This window comes from Rhinolophus sinicus, chromosome 18, assembly GCF_057876585.1.
Source record: "Rhinolophus sinicus isolate RSI-liver-muscle chromosome 18, RSI-T2T, whole genome shotgun sequence".
NCBI lineage: Eukaryota > Metazoa > Chordata > Mammalia > Chiroptera > Rhinolophidae > Rhinolophus > Rhinolophus sinicus.
The window spans coordinates 48126114-48142574 of record NC_142518.1 but is presented as its reverse complement, the minus strand read 5'-3'; the positions used below and the strand labels follow the sequence as shown (position 1 = coordinate 48142574).

Sequence of the window (16461 nt, the reverse complement as noted above, 5' to 3'; positions counted from 1 at the left end):
TGGTAGTATGAAAGCAGCCATAGATAATATGTAAATGAATGAGTGTGGTTGTTTTCTAGTAAAACTGTATTTATAAAAATAGGTGGTATGCTGAATTTGGCCCATGGACTTTAGTTTGCCAACCCCTGTTCTACACTATACTAATGAGTTTAGATTGAACCATTGTATACTTTTAAATAGGGAAATTATGTGACAGAATTTCTATTTTGAAAATATAACTCAGGGGGCAGAGTGTAGGATAAATTGGAGAGGAGACAGACTGGCAGAGGCAGGCAGAGAAAGCAGGGGAAGGCTATTACTGTAGGTGTAGAGAGGAGGTGATAAGAGTCAGTGAAAAGTAAAGGTTAGAGATACAGATATGGCAGTAATTCATATGTGGCTAGGTAAGATTGCAGGGACAGCATGAAGACAGAGAAGAGAGCCCTGGATAGAATTTGAATTAATTATCAGTGTTTCATCAAGAGTAAGTCAGAGTAGGAAAAACAATAATAAGAAACTGAGATTCAAAAAAATCCAAGAGGAGGGAAGGCTCCCAAGCTCATTTTACAAGGCCACCATTGCCCTTATTCCAAAACCAGACAAAGACATTACAAAAAAAAAGAAAACTATAGGCCAATATCCCTAATGAACATAGATGCAAAATCGTCAACAAAATAGTAGCAAACTGAATTCAGCAATACGTTATAATCAAGTGGGATTCATTCGTGGTATGCAAGGTTGGTTCAGTGTCTGCAAATCAATTAATGTGATACACCACATAAACTAAATGAAAAATAAAAATCATATGGTCATATCAATAGAGGCAGAAAAAACATTTGTCAAAATCCATCATCCATTTATGATAAAAACTCAGCAAAGTGGGAATAGAGAGCACATATCTCAACATAATAAAGGCCATTATGACAAATCCACAGCTATTATCATACTCAGTGGGGAAAAGTTAAAAGCATTCCCCTTAAGATCAGGTAAAAGACAAGGATGCCCATATTCACCACTTTTATTCAACATAGTACTGGAAGTTTTAGCTACAGCAGTCAGACAGGAAAAATAAATTAAACGCTTTCAAATGGGGAAGGAAGAAGTACAACTGTCGTTATTTGTAGATGACATGATACTATATGTAGAGAACTCCAAAGATTCCACCAAGAAAACTATTAGAACTGATAAATAAATTTAGTAAAGTAGCACAATACAAAATTCATATTCAGAAATTGGTTGCATTTTTATATACCAGTAACGAACTATCAGAAAGAGAAATTAAGAAAAAATCACATTTACATTTGCATCAAAAAATTAAAACAGGCATAAATTTAACCAACGAAGTAAAAGACCTGTATTCAGAAAATTATAAGACATTGAAGAGAGAAAGAAGATACAAGTAAATGGAAACATATACCATGCTCATGGATAATTAGAATTAATATAGTTAAAATGTCTGTACCCAAAGCAATATATAGATTCAATACTATCCCTATCAAAATACCAGTGGTATTTTTCACAGAACTATTAATAGAACAAATAATGCTAAAATTTATATGGAACCATAAAAGACCTTGAACAGCCATGGCAAACCTGAAAAATAAGAACAAAACTGGAGGTATCATGCTACTTGATAGCAAATTATGCTACAAATTATGCATAGTAATCAAAACAGCATTGTATTGGCATAAAAATAGACACATAGATCAATAGAACAGAATAGAGAGCCCAGAAATAAATCCATGCCTATATGCTCATTTAATCTATGACAACGGAAGTAAGAATTTACATTGGGGTAAAGACAGTCTAATAAATGGTGCTGGGAAAACTGTACAGATACGTGCAAAAAAGTGAAACTGGACCACCTTCTTATGTCATGTATAAAAATAAACTAAAAATGTAATATAGGCAAATGTTAGGCACGAAACCATAAAATTCCTAGAAGAAAATATAGGAACTAAACTCTCAGACATTACCCTTAGCAATATTTTTACTGATCTTTCTCCTCAGCAAGGGAAACAGAAACAATAAACAAACGGGGCTACATCAAACTAAAAAGTTTTTTCACAGCAAAGGAAACCATCAACTAAACAAAAAGACATCCTACTGAATGGGAGAAGATATTTCCCAATGATACGCCTGATGAGGGGTTAATATCCAAAATTTATTTTAAAAAAACCTCATATAACTCATCACCAAAAAACCTCAAACAATGCAATTCAAAAATGGGCAGAGGACCTGAATACACATTTCTCCAAAGAGAAGATTCAGGTGGCCAATAAGGGAACCCTCATGCACTGTTGGTAGGATTGCAAATTGGTGCAGTCATATGGAAAACAAGATGGAGGTTTGTGAAAAAATTAAATATAGAACTAATTTATAATCCATAATTCCACTCCTGGGTATTTATCCAAAGAAATCCAAAACACTAACTCAAAAGAAAAATAAGCACCCCTGTGTTTACTGCAGTGCTATTCACAATAGCCAAGATACAGAAACAACCAAAATGTCCATCAATAAGCGATTGGATAAAGAAATTATGTACATATATACAATGGAGTATAACTCTGCCATAAAACAGAATGAAATCTTACCATTTGCAACAACATGGATGGACCTAGAGGATATTATGCTAAGTGAAATAAGTCAGACTGAGAAAAGACAAATACCATATGATCTCACTTATATGTGGAATCTAAAGAACAGAATAAATGAGCAAATAAAACAGAAATAGACTCAGATACTGAGAACTAACTGATGGTTGTTAGATGGAGGGGTGTTGGGGGATGGGTGATAAAGGTGAAGGGATTAGGAAGTACAAATTGGTAGTCACAAAACAGTCTCAGGGAATGTCAAATACAGTATGGGGAATATCAATAATGTAAAGACTATGTAGGGTGTCAGGTGGGTACTGGACTTATTGGAGGAATCACTTCATAGATTATGTAAATGCCTAACTACTGCGCTGTATACCTGAAACTAATATAAAATAATATTGAATTAATATTGAATGTTAGCTAATTATATGTGTGTGTGTGTGTATGTATATATGTGTGTTTATATATATACATATATGTGTGTGTGTATATATATATATGTGTATATATAAATGCATTCCCAGGATGTAAAGTAAATCACAGGGAATATAGTCAATGGTATTGTAATAGCTGTGTGTGATGTCAGACGGGTAGTAGACTTGTGGGGTTATCACTCTGTGAGGGGTGTAAATGTCTAATTGTGTTGTTTTGTACACCTGAAACTAATAAAAAAACAATGAAAAAGAAACTGAGAAGGCAAGGTTTAGCAAGGCAGGGAGAATAAAAAAAGATATCTTTCTTATAAATCATAAGAAAATTTGATCACTTTTTCAGATTTGATTAGGATTCCCTGTGAAACCTACTGACTCTATGGAATTTATATTCTCCATGGTTTTGGAAGGTTGAACGATAATGCATATTACTTAACTTTCTAGAAGTATTTTTTTTTTTTTTTTAAATCAGCAAATAATTGAACACCAAATTTATTCAAAGCCTTTTCAAGTCTTCAGGGCAGTCCTTGCTGTCAAAGATTTTACTTTGATTGGGATGATTTAGATGGAATATGATTACAGTACAGGGCATTGTCTCAGCAATTTTGGAGTGCTATAACAAAATACCATAGACTGGGTGGCTTATAAGCAAACATTTATTTCTCACAGTTCTGGTGTCTTGAGAAGTCTAAAGTCCCTGCAGATTTGGTGTCTGGTGAGGGCCTGCTTTCTGGTTCATAGACAGTGCTTTCTTGCTGTAACCTCAGATGGAGGAATGGGCAAGGGGGCTTTCTCAGGCCTCCTGTAAGGGCACTAATTCCATTCATGAGGTCTCTGCCCTCATGACCTAATCACTTCCCAAAGGATCCAGCTTCTACTGTGTTTCCCTGAAAATAAGACCTAGCTGGACAATCAGTTCTAATGCATCTTTTGGAGCAAAAATTAATATAAGACCAAGTCTTATTTTAATATAAGACCGGGTCTTGTATAATATAATATAAAACCGGGTCTTATATAATATAAAACCCGGTCTTATATTAATTTTTGCTCCAAAAGATGCATTAGAGCTGATTGTCCGGCTAGGTCTTATTTTCGGGGAAACAGGGTAATACTATTATTACATTGGACATTAGATTTTCAATATGTGAATGGTGGAGAGGCACAAATATCTCATCTATAGAAGACATCGACTAAGTGATTTCAGTGAAGTACAAAGTGTATTGAGCATTCCGGAAGGAAAGATGAAAATGATTAAGACAAACAAGGGGAGATTTTAAGGAATAAATAAACTTTGAGATGAACTTTGAAAGACTGATTATAACTTGAGGAATAGAACATTCCAGATGAGAGGTTATCAGCATAGGACACAAAAGACTTGTCTGATTTCGTGTGGAAAATTTATGCCTTGGAGGAGTAGGAATTATGGTTGGATATTTTGGGAAAGGTGGCACCAGAGTAATTACATCGATGGTTTTTGCTTCCAAGGGACTAAGCTAGGTAATTGTATGATGTATTAGACATTAATCATTATCTTTAAAGTGCTTATAATCCTAGATCAGAGATATGCACAAGTAACTGTTAAAGGACTGTGACAAGCAAGAGAGTTTACTTTTGGCTGAAGTGACTGAGAAAGATTTCATGAAAAAGGAGGTGGTTTTAGGCTATGTGTTCAAAGATAAGAAAGATATTGACAGGCTGCAATGGCAGAGGTAGGCATAAAGCTAAAGGAATAGCGTAAGCAAAGGTGCCAGGGTGGTAAACTGGGAGGCTTGGTAAGGGTAAGACTCAGGGATTGCCTATGGTTTTATCAGGTGTTCTCAGTTTTGCTTATAGTCATTTGAGTCTGTGTGTGTGGTTACTAGGTTCTATACAATTATATCATTGTGTATCCACCTCCACAGTGAAGATAGTTTTATCATCACAAGAATCTCTCATGTTGCCCATATATAAACCACACCCACCAACCTCCTGCCTGACATACCCCTACAGTCTTGTCAACCACTGATCTGGACTCAAGAATGTTATATAAACGGAATCATACAGTTTATAATTTTATTTCACTCTGCATAATTCCCTGGGCATTCGTCCAAGTTGTTGCATGTATCAATAGTTATTCCTTTTTGTTGCTAAGTGGTATTCCATAGTATGGATATATCACAGTTTGTTTGACCATTCACCAGCTGGAAGGCATCTGGATTGATTCCATCTTTCGGCTATTACAAATAAAGTTGCTATGAACATTTGTGGATAGGACTTTTTCTTCCTCCCTCCCTCCCTCCCTCCCTCCCTCCCTCCCTCCCTCCCTCCCTCCCTCCTTCCTTCCTTCCTTCCTTCCTTCCTTTCTTTCAACATGAGCTTTCATTTCTCTAGGATGAAAGCCCAAGAGTACAATTGTGGGTCATATGGTAATTGCATGTTTAGTTTTGCTTTTGTAGGTTTTTTTTTTTCGTTGTTGTTGTCAAAAAAAACTACCATACTAGTATTTTCCAGAGTGGCTGTAGCATTGTAGGTTCCCAGCAGCAACGTATGAGTGATCCAGGTTTTCCCCATCTTCACCTGCATTTGGTATTGTCATGATGTGTTATTTTTGTTTGTTTGTTTGTTTCTTATTAGTTTCAGGTGTACAAAACAATGTAATAGTCAGAGATTTACACCCCTCACAAAGTGATCACTGCCCTCCCCCAATCTACTACCCCTCCGATGTGATGTATAGCTGTTACAATTCCATTGACTCTATTCCTTATGCTGTACTCCACATCCTGTGACTCTACATAAATTATAGTTGACATTCAGTATTATTCTACAAGGTTATATTAATCAAAACAGCATGGTACTGGCATAAAAAAAGACACATAGATCAAGGGAACAGAATAGAGAGCCCAGAAATAAATCCATACCTATATAGTAATTTAATCTACGACAATGGAAGCAAGAATTTACATTGAGGTAAAGACAGTCTATTCAATAAATGGTGCTGGGAAAACAGGACAGACACATGCAATAAAATATGAAGCTGGACCACCTCCTTACACCATAAATTCAAAATGGATTAAAGACTTAAATGTAAGATCATGATGTTTTATTTCAGCCATTCTCATAGGTATGTTGTGTGATCTATCATGGTTTTAATTTGCATTTCCTTGTGGTTTTAATTTGCATTGCTACTTATGTTGAACATTTTTCCTTTCCGTGTGCTTACGTGTGTGTGTGTGTGTGTGTGTGTGTGTGTGTGTGTGTGTGTGTGTGTGTATATATATATATATATATATATATATATATTTAAGGAGGGTAGAGCTCACAGTGGCCCATGTGGGGATCGAACTGGCAAGCTTGGTGTTATTAGCACCATGCTCTAACCAACTGAGCTAACAGGCCACCCCCATGTATATCCTCTTTGATGAAATGTCTTTAACCCATTTTCTAATTGAATTTTTGAATTTGTTTTATTTTATTGTTAAGCTTTAAGAGTTCTTTATATATTCTAGGTCCTTTGTTGAGTATGTTGTTTGCCAATATTTTCTCCCCATTTGATACTTGTCTTTTCATCCTCTTTACATAGACTTTTATAGACCAAAGGTTTTTAATTCTAGTGATATCCAGTATGTCAGTTTTCACTTTTATGGATCATGCTTTTGTTGTCAAGCCTAAGAATTCTTTGCCTACTTCCAGATCCTGAAGATTTTTCCTTTGTGTTTTTTTCTAAAAGCTTGATGGTTTTACGTTTTATGTTTAATTCCATGATCCATATTGAGTTAAATTGTATAGTGTATGAGGCTTAGGTGGAGGTTCATTATTTTTTACCTAGGGATGTCCAATGGTTTCAGCAGCATTTGTTGAAAATCCTATATTTTCTCTATTGAATTTTATTTGTACTTTGTTTAAACATTAGTTAAGAATATTTGTGTAGATCTATTATTTTTGGTCCTCTATTTTGTTGCATTGATCAATGTGTTTATCTCCTTACTTGAACCACATTGTTTTGATTAGTTACATAGTATGCCTTAATATTGGAAAGCATAATCCCTCCCTCTTTATTCTTTGTCAAGGTTGTTTTTTAATATTTTAGGGCCAGTTCCTGTACATATAAATTTTAGAATAAGCTTGTCAGTGTCTGCAAAGGCTTTTTGAAAGGAATTGCATTGAGCCTATAAATCAATTTGGGAGAATTGACACGTTTACTATGTCAAGCCTTCCAATCCATGAACATGGTATGTTTCCATTTATTGAGGTCTTCTGTGATTTCTTTCATCAATATTTTGTGATTACAGCATACAGGTATTGCACATGTTAAGTGTGTATCTAAGCATTCAGTTTTTTTGGGGGGTGGTAATTGTAAATGGTATTGGTTTTAGTATTGGTTTCTGAGTGTTTGTTGTTAGTGTATAGAAATGCAATTGATTTGGGTGTATTGATCTTATTTCCTGTGACCTTGCTGAGCTGGCCTATTATTTCTAGGTGTTTTCAATCTCTTTTTAAACATGCTTTATCCTGCTTTTTTATATTATAGTTTTGAAATTAGATGATTTGGCAGATTCAATTATGTTCTGGGTTGGTTTGCGCTAGAATTGAAGGTTTGAGGTGAAACCTGTTGTAGTCATTAGAGCATAGTTTACCTATTCAGCAAATTATTATTTTGTTTTATTTTTCTCTCATTTTCAGAAATGCTATTATAGAATATTGGTTAAGAGATCAGTCTCTGAAGCCAATTTGCCTGGGTTTCAATGCTGGCTCTGCCACTTACTAACTTGGGGTTTTGGATAAATTATTAACCCCTCTGTGCCTCAGTTTCCACATCTTTAAAAAGGAGATATCAATAGTAATTTTCATAGGGTTAAATAAGTTAAACATATAAAGTGCTTAGCACAGTGCCTGGCACATAAAAGTGTTAAATAAATTTTATTTTATTATACAACAAGGGTTTTTTTGTTGTTGTTTGGCGACCCTGGTCAGCAAAGTATGTAATATTTTTGCATATGTTTTATCATTTTCTTTAGCATAGAGATCACTATCCATTAGTGTCACCAATCTAATATGTATCAAACTTCTTCCCCTTTCCCCCATCCCACCAGTTTTTCTCACATCCCACCAATGTGAGAGCACTGAGATCCCAGAGAGGAAGAAAAGGGAAGATGAACAGGTGCTAAGCTTCATTAGGAACTAAGCCTGCTGTGCTAGATATTCTACAATACAAAGTTCACCTCACTTAAGTCTCAAGATAGGTAGCGTTATGCCTATTTTATAGATTCTTATACATAAGGAAGAAACTAGGCCAGTTGTTCTTTTTCTTGTTGCTTTGTTGACTTTTTACTGTTATTTTGCCGAAATACAGGGAATTGGTAAATCCGGAGCCAATTCTGCCAGTACCTATTGAGCTACTCTCCGGTTTCTTTGATTTTCCCAAGGGATTACTATGTGTTATGTCTTTTATCCTCCTCCCCCACCCACAAAAATAAGGGGGAGCACTCTGTTCATTGCTTTAGACCCATCAAAGTCTTTTATTTTGTGGGAGGTAAACATTGTTGATATATTTAAACATAAAATACCAACTGAGAGGCAGTTGTGGTGTAAGGAAAAAAAATCATTGGACGCAAGTTCAAGCTGTTGATTATCACCAGTATGACTTTGGAAACCTTGCTTCACCACCTGGATCATAGGTTTTTACATGTAAAATGAGTGGTTGGACTAAAGCTTAATATTTACAGTCCTTTCAAGCTCTAGCAAAATTCCGTAGTGGACACTAGGTCAAAGAGAAAAAGGCAAAACATGGTTGTTTATAGACTACTTTCTGGGGCCTCAGAAATGGTGATTAGCCTCTTAGAATCTTCACTAGTGTTGGTTTGCATTTTTTCTTTTTTATTTATTTATTTTGGACAAATAAAACATGTATATTTAAGCTATACAGTGTGATGTTTTGATATATGTCTACATTATAAAATGAATACCACAATTAAAGAAATTAACATGTTCATCACCTACCATAGTTACCATTTTTTTTTGAGATGAGAGCACTTGAGATCTGCTCTCTTAGCAAATTTCAAGTATACAATACATTATTACCATGTTTCCCCGAAAATAAGACCTAGCTGGACAATCAGCTCTAATGCATCTTTTGCAGCAAAAATTAATATAAGACTGGGTCTTACATTAAAATAAAACTTGGTCTTATATTAATTGTTGCTCCAATTGACGTATTAGAGATGATTGTCTGGCTAGATCTTATTTTCGGTATTAACTATAGTCAGTGTGCTGTATATTAGGTCTCTAGAATTTTTTTAATTTTACAACTGAATGTTTGTACCCTTTGATTAGTATCTCCTCCCCACTGCAGCCTCTGGTAACCACCATTCTACTTAGTGTCACTATGAATTCAACTTAAAAAAGAAATGTTCCGCATATAAGTAAGATGATGAGATATTTGTCTTTCTCTGTTTGGCTTCTTTCACTTAGAATAGTGTTCCCTAGGTTTATCCATGTTGTCGCAGATAGCAGGTTTGCATTGCCTTATTGTCAAAGGCAGCTGTTTTTCCTGTTTCCTGTACTTCTTATGTCTAGAATTACAGAGCACAAAGCTCAGTTACATTTCACATGTAAATCACAATGAATATTTCATCAGAAGGACATAGAAAATAAGTAGAAATATTAAATTTCTAATTGTATCTGGGCAAATGTCTGCTCATGTGATTGAATGAAATGCATACTTGAACCTATGCTTTCTACAAAAAAAAAGGCCTTTTAATGTAATGCACTTTTGAAAAGTTGAAATATATTTGACATGTAACATTATGAACATTTAAGGTATACAACATGTTAATTTGATACATTTATATATTGTAATATGAGTGTCACTGGCAATAATTATCACCTGTATCACATTACATAATTATCACTGCTTTTTAGTGGTTGAGATGATTAAGTTGTAGTCTCAGCAAGTTTGATGATTAGAATACAGTATTGTTGCCTATATTCACTATACTGTGCATTCAATCCCTAGGAATTATTTATTACTCATTGTAAGTTTGTACCTTTAAATAGCATCTGTCCTCTTCCCCCACCCCCACCCCCGCTCCTAGTAATCACCATTTTACTGTCTGTTTTTACGAGTTTGGTTTTTTTTAGATTCTACATATAAATGATATCATACAGCATGGTAAGTCCTCACTTAAGATCATCAATAGGTTCCGTGAATTTAAGCAAAATGACTTATAATGAAAATAATTTTACCATAAACTAATTGATGTAAACAAGAGTTCCTATGCCATCTCATCAACATTATAATGAGATGGCTTTGAACTAAATGAGGTTATTCAAGGACCTGCCATTCTTGTATTTCTCTGTCCGTTTTCTCTCACTTAGCATAATGTTAAAGTCCATCTATGTTGTCACAAATGACAGGATGCCCTCCTTTCTCATGCCTGAATAATATTCCATTATATATACAGAGGGTGCCAAAAAATGGATACATACTTTAAGAAAGGGGAAAAAAACTATTAAAATTACGCTGATGGTAACCACTTTGAGCATCTCTTGTAATTGCAGAAGTCAAACGTGATTTGTATACATCTTTTGTTATCGGCATGTATTGAGTATTACAATTTTAAATTAATACAATTTTTTCCTTTCTTAAAATGTGTATACATTTTTTGGCACTCTGTGTATATCACATCTTCCTAATCCACTGATGGGCACTTAGATTGTTTCCATATTGTGACTAATGTGATAAATATTGTAAATATGGGAGTGCATATAGCTTTTCAATATCCTGTTTTCATTTCCTTTGGGTATATACCCAGAAGTGGAATTGCTGGATCATATGGTAGTTCTATTTTTAATTTTTTAGGGGGAACCTCTATGTTGTTTTCCATGGTGTCTGAACCAACTTACATTCCTACAGACAGTAGACAAGGATGCCCTTTTCTCCACATCCTTGCCAACACTTGTTATCTCTTGTCTTCTTTATGATAGCCATTCTAACAGGTGTGAGGTGATAACTCGTTGTTTTGATTTGCATTTCCCTTATGATTAGTGATGTTGAGCATCTTTTCATGTACCTGGTGGTCATTTGGATGTCATCTTTGGAGAAATGTCTGTTTAATTTTCTGCCCATTTTTTAATCAGATTTTTTGTTGTTAATTGAGTTTTATGAGTTCATAACATATTTTGGATATTAACCCTTTGCCTTTGTTTGATGTTGTTTGACTTGCTTGTCTTTGCTTAGGTTGTTTGTACTTTTGGTGTCATATTTGAAAAATCATTGCCACGACCAATGTCGTGGAGCTTCTTCCCTACACCTTCTTCTAGGAGTTTTATGGTATCAGGTCTTATGTTAAAGTTTGACCCATTTTGAGTTAATTTTTGTGAGTAGTGTGAGATCGGGGTCCAATTTCACTGCAGCATATGTTTATCCAGTTTTCCCAGCACCATTTGCTGAAGAAACTATCCTTTCCTTATTCGGTGTCCTAGGCTCCCCCTGTGAAATATTAGTTGATTGCATATGTGGGATGTCATTCTGGGCCTCTCTATTTTGTTTCATTGGTCTATGTGTCTCATTTTATGCCATTAACGTGATGTTTTCATTACTATAGCTTTATAGTATCATTTAAAATCAGGAAATGTGATACTTCCAGTTCTGTTCTTTTTCAGGATTGCTTTGACTGTTTGGGGTCTTTTCTGGTTCCATACAAATTTTAGGATTGTTTTTTCTATTTCTGTGAATTATGCCATTGAAATTTTAATACGAGATTGCATTGTATCTATAGATGGCTTTGAGTACTATGGGCATTTTAACAATATTAATTTTTTTGATCCATGAACATAGGATGTCTTTCTATTTGTTTCATCTTTGATTTCATTCAACTAAGTCTTGTAGTTTTCATTGTATAGATCTTTCACTTCCTTGGTTAAATTTATTTCTAGGTATTTTATTGTTTTTGATGCTATTATGAATGGGATAATTTTGTTTTCAGTGTTTCATTATTAGTGTATAAGCATGCAACTGATATCTGTATGTTGATTTTATATACTGCAACTTTGCTAACTGTGTTGATTAGTTCCAATAGTTTTTTGCTTGAGTCTTCAGGATTTTCTATATACAAAATCACACCCTGTACAAATAACAATTATATTTCTTCCTTTCCTAGTTGGGTGTCTCATTCCTTTCTCTTACCTAATTTCTCTAGCTAGGACTTCCAGTACTATATTGAATAAGAGTGGTGAGAGTGGGCATCCTTGCCTTGTTCCTCCTAATCCTAGAGGAAAAGCTTTTCAATTTTTCACCCTTGAGTATGTTAGCTAGGGTTTGTCATCTATGGCTTTTATTATGTTGAGGTATGCTCCTTCTACACCCAACCTGTTGAAGGTTTTTTGTTATAAAAGGATGTTATATTCTGTCAATTGTGTATTGTTTTGTTTTTTAGCATCTATTAAGATAATCTGGGTTTTTTTATTTTTCATTCTATTAATGTGATATATTACATTTATTGATTTGAGTTTGTTAAACCATCCTTGTATCCCAGGAATAAGTCACACTTGGTTATGATGTATAATCCTCTTAATGTGTTCTTGAGGTTGGTTTGGTAATATTTTGTTGAGAATTTTTGTCCTGGGATTTTCATTGTTGGGAGTTTTATATATATATATATATATATATATATATATATATATATATTTAATATTATTACTATTCCATCTCTTTACTTGTTAGTAGTCTGTTCAGATTTCCTATTTCTTCTTGATTGAGTCTTGGTATGTTATATGTTTCTAGGAATGTATCCTTTTCTTCTAGGTTATCTAATCTGTTGGCATTATAATTGTTCGTACTTGTCTCTTATAATTCTATATATTTCTGTAATATCTTGTATGTCTTTTTCATTTCTAATTCTATTTATTTGAATCTTCTCTTTTTTTTCTTAGTCTAGCTAAAGTTGTATCTATTTTGTTTATCTGAAAAACCAACTCTTAGTTTCATTGATCCTTTCTATTGTTTTTCTGGTCTCTATTTCATTTATTACTCTCTGATCTTTATTATTTCCTTCATTTTGCTAACTTGGGTCTTAATTTATTCTTCCCTTAGGTGTAAAGTTGTGTTGTTTGAAATCTTTTCTAATTTTTTAATACTTAATGTATGCACTTACTGCTATAAACTTTTATCTTAGAGCTGCCTTGCAGCATTCCATGGAATTTGATATCGTGTGGTTCTAGTTTCATGTTTTAAGATAATTTTTTATTTCCCTTTTGATTTTTTTTCTTTTGCCTATTGGTTGTTCAGAAACGAGTGGTTTAATTTCCACATATTTGTAGATTTTTCAGCTTTCCTCTTGTTTTTGTTTTGTAGTTTAATAACACTGTGGTCAGAAAAGATAGTTGATATGATTTCAGTCTTCTTAAATTTGCTAAGACTTGTTTTGTGTCCTATTATATGATCTGTTTTACACTTGAGAGGAATGTGTATTCTGCTGCTGTTGGATGAAATGTTCTATATGTGATTAATTCTATTTGATCTAAAGTATGGTTCTGTTCCAGTGTTTCCTTGTTGATTTTCTGTCTGAGTAACCTATCCATTGCTGATAGTGGGGTATTGAAGTCTCCAGGTATTATTATATTGTTGTTTATTTCTATCTTCTGTTAGGTGCTCCATTATGTTTTTGATTGTTGTATCTTCTTGATGTTTTAACCCCATATCATTATATAATGACCTTTGTCTTTTGTTACTATTTTTGGCTTCAAGTCTATTTTGTCTGCTATAAGTATGGCTATTCCTTCTTTCTTTTGGTTTCCACTTGTCTGGAATATCTTCTTCCATTCCTTCACTTTGAACCTGTGTTTATATGTGTTTAGAGCTGAAATTAGCCTCAGGTAGGCACATTGTAGTTGGCTTCTCTTTTTATCCATCCAACAATTGTTTGCCTTTTGATTGGTGAATTCAATCCATTTATATTTAGAGTGACTACTGATATGTAAGCCCTACTACTACCAATTTATTGTTTGCCTTGTAGTTGTTTTGTGTCTCCATTGTTTTTCCTTCTGTTTCTGCCTACCTTTCTAAATTGTTGATTTTCCATGGTGGTATGCTCTGTCTCTCCTAGTTTTAATTTTGTGAATCCATTCTAGATTTTTACTTTGTGGTTTGAGGCTTACATAAAACATCTCATAAATAAAATAGTCCATTTTGTGCTGATAGCAACTTATCTCCATTTACCTATAAAAATTTCCTCCTTTTTTCTCTTTCATCTTTACATTTTTGCTTTCACAAATTACTCTTTTTATGCTGTGTATTCATGAACAAATTATACTAATTGTAATTATTTTTAATTTTCTTTTCCTTAACCTTTATTCTGTAGTTATTTTAAATACTCTTTTCCTTAACCTTTAATCTGTAGTTAATTGGTTAACACACCCTTCTAATGTGGAATTATAATTTTCTAATTCTGTCAATTTTTCACTTTTTCCATAGTGCTTACTTTCATATGTTTTCTTGTTGCTTATTAGCATCTTTTCACTTCAGCTTAAAGAACTTCCAGCATTTCTTGCAAGACAGGTCTGGTGGTGGTGAACTCCCTCAGCTTTTGTTTGTCTGGAAAAGCCTTTATTTCTACCTTCGTATTTGAAGGATAATTTTCCTGGATAAAATCTTCTTGGCTTGCCATTTTTTATCTTTCAACACTTTGACTATGTCATTCTACACTGTCTTGGCATATAGAGTTTCTGCTGAGAAATCCACTGATAGCCTAATGGGGTTCCTTCATAGGTTACTTCATTTTTTATTCCCTTACTGCCTTGTTTTTAAACTTCTGTTTATTTTTAAGTGTGTTTTTCCAGGACCCATCAGCTCCAAGTCAAGTAGTTGTTTCAATCTAGTTGTGGAGGGCGCAGCTCACAGTGGCCCATGCAGGAATCGAACCGGCAACCTTGGTGTTATGAGCATCATGCTCTAACCAACTGAGCTAACCGGCCACTCTTCCCTTGCTGCCTTTAAGAGTCTTTCTTTATAATTGATTTTAGCCATTTTCATCATAATATGTCTTGCAGGTCTTTTTGCATTGAGATAATAGGGTGTTCTATTAACTTCGTGGAGTGGTATGTCCAAGTCCTTTACCAGGATCAGGAAGTTCTCAGCTATTATTGCTTTAAATAAACTCTTTACCCCCTTTTTCCTCTCTTCTCTCATATTTGCTTTCTAATCAAATCCAATAGCTCTCATAGGGGTTTTTCCACTTTTAAATTCTTAGTTTGCTCTTCTTTTCTAACTGATTTATTTCTATATTATTATCCTCCAAGTCACTTATTCTTTCTTCATCTGGTCTGCCCTGTTACCAACGCTCTTCATTGCATTTTTTAAATCTCACGCGTTGAATTCTTCAGCTCCTGAATTTCTGTTTGGTACTTTTTTATAATTTGTTTTTCTTTGGTAAAGAATTCCTTCATTCACTAATTTTATGCCTGAGTTGAATTGTCTTCCTGGGTTTTCTTGTAGCTCATTAAGTTTCTTTATAACAGCTATTTTGAATTCTTTATCAGTGGACTACTGTAATCGAACTGATCAAGAATAATGATTTGAGCATATGCCTTTCCCAAAGGAGCTATATAATATTTATGCTAGAAGAATGAGATACACTTCTTTCCAGAAAAATACTCAAGGGTTGGTAAAAAGTGAACTACTTGTAATTGTATTTTTATAGTCAGTTATCAGTCATTAACAGTTGAGGAAACTGTTCCTGATAAAGTGCCCTGTGAATATGTAAAAAAAAAAAAAAAAAAAAAAAAAAAAGCAAGAAGCAGTAGTACTGAAAAATAGTGTCTACGTGGAGAATACATGGAAAAGAGAGTGTTGACAGACTCCTTAGTATATAGAGCCTAAGGCTTGTTGACATTACCAAACAACTAAGAAAAATGTGTTATCATCTCAGGTGCTGGATGAATAAACAAAAAATCACTGAGATGGGAAAGAAAGAATATTCAGTGATGATGCCATCAGATATGCACCATACCTTATATTAAAATTTTTTTCTAGTAGCTGTTAGTAATGACTAAGAGGAACCTAATAAAAGCATGTGCTTAATATAAGAATACATTGTTGAGTGTTAAGTGAAATTTTAAAAAAATTTACGTATACTTTTATCACGAAGCAATTGGTTTCATTTCTCTTGTTTTGTTCTAGTCTTTTTCATGTATGAATGCATATTCGTACATAATTTAAATCATAGTATACTTCCAAGTTTATATTTTATATTTTTTGCTTTGTAGTTCCTAAAATTTTCACACTGCTGCAGTTTTCATGTTTTATTTAATAATTTCCTACAGTATAGTCCATCACATACCTGTCATTAGACTTAGGTCATATAATTATAAGTAGCACTCCATTAAACATTTTGTACATGTAACTCTTTTTTGCTAATCAGTTATATTCCTAGTGGGATAGATTCCAGAAATCAGGCAATGGGTGTGCATATTTTCATGTT

The 16461-nt window shown here is 33.9% G+C and overlaps 1 protein-coding gene and 1 non-coding gene across 3 annotated transcripts in view; one reads left to right on the top strand and one right to left on the bottom strand.

Moving 5' to 3' along the window:
- The window catches only part of BRWD3 (bromodomain and WD repeat domain containing 3), a 105834-nt gene that overhangs the window by 24967 nt on the left and 64406 nt on the right, over positions 1 to 16461 (top strand). The gene's annotated exons all lie outside the window — the stretch shown is intronic.
- Positions 14883 to 14956, bottom strand: TRNAM-CAU (transfer RNA methionine (anticodon CAU)). The gene has a single exon. It is a non-coding gene; the product is annotated as a tRNA-Met (tRNA).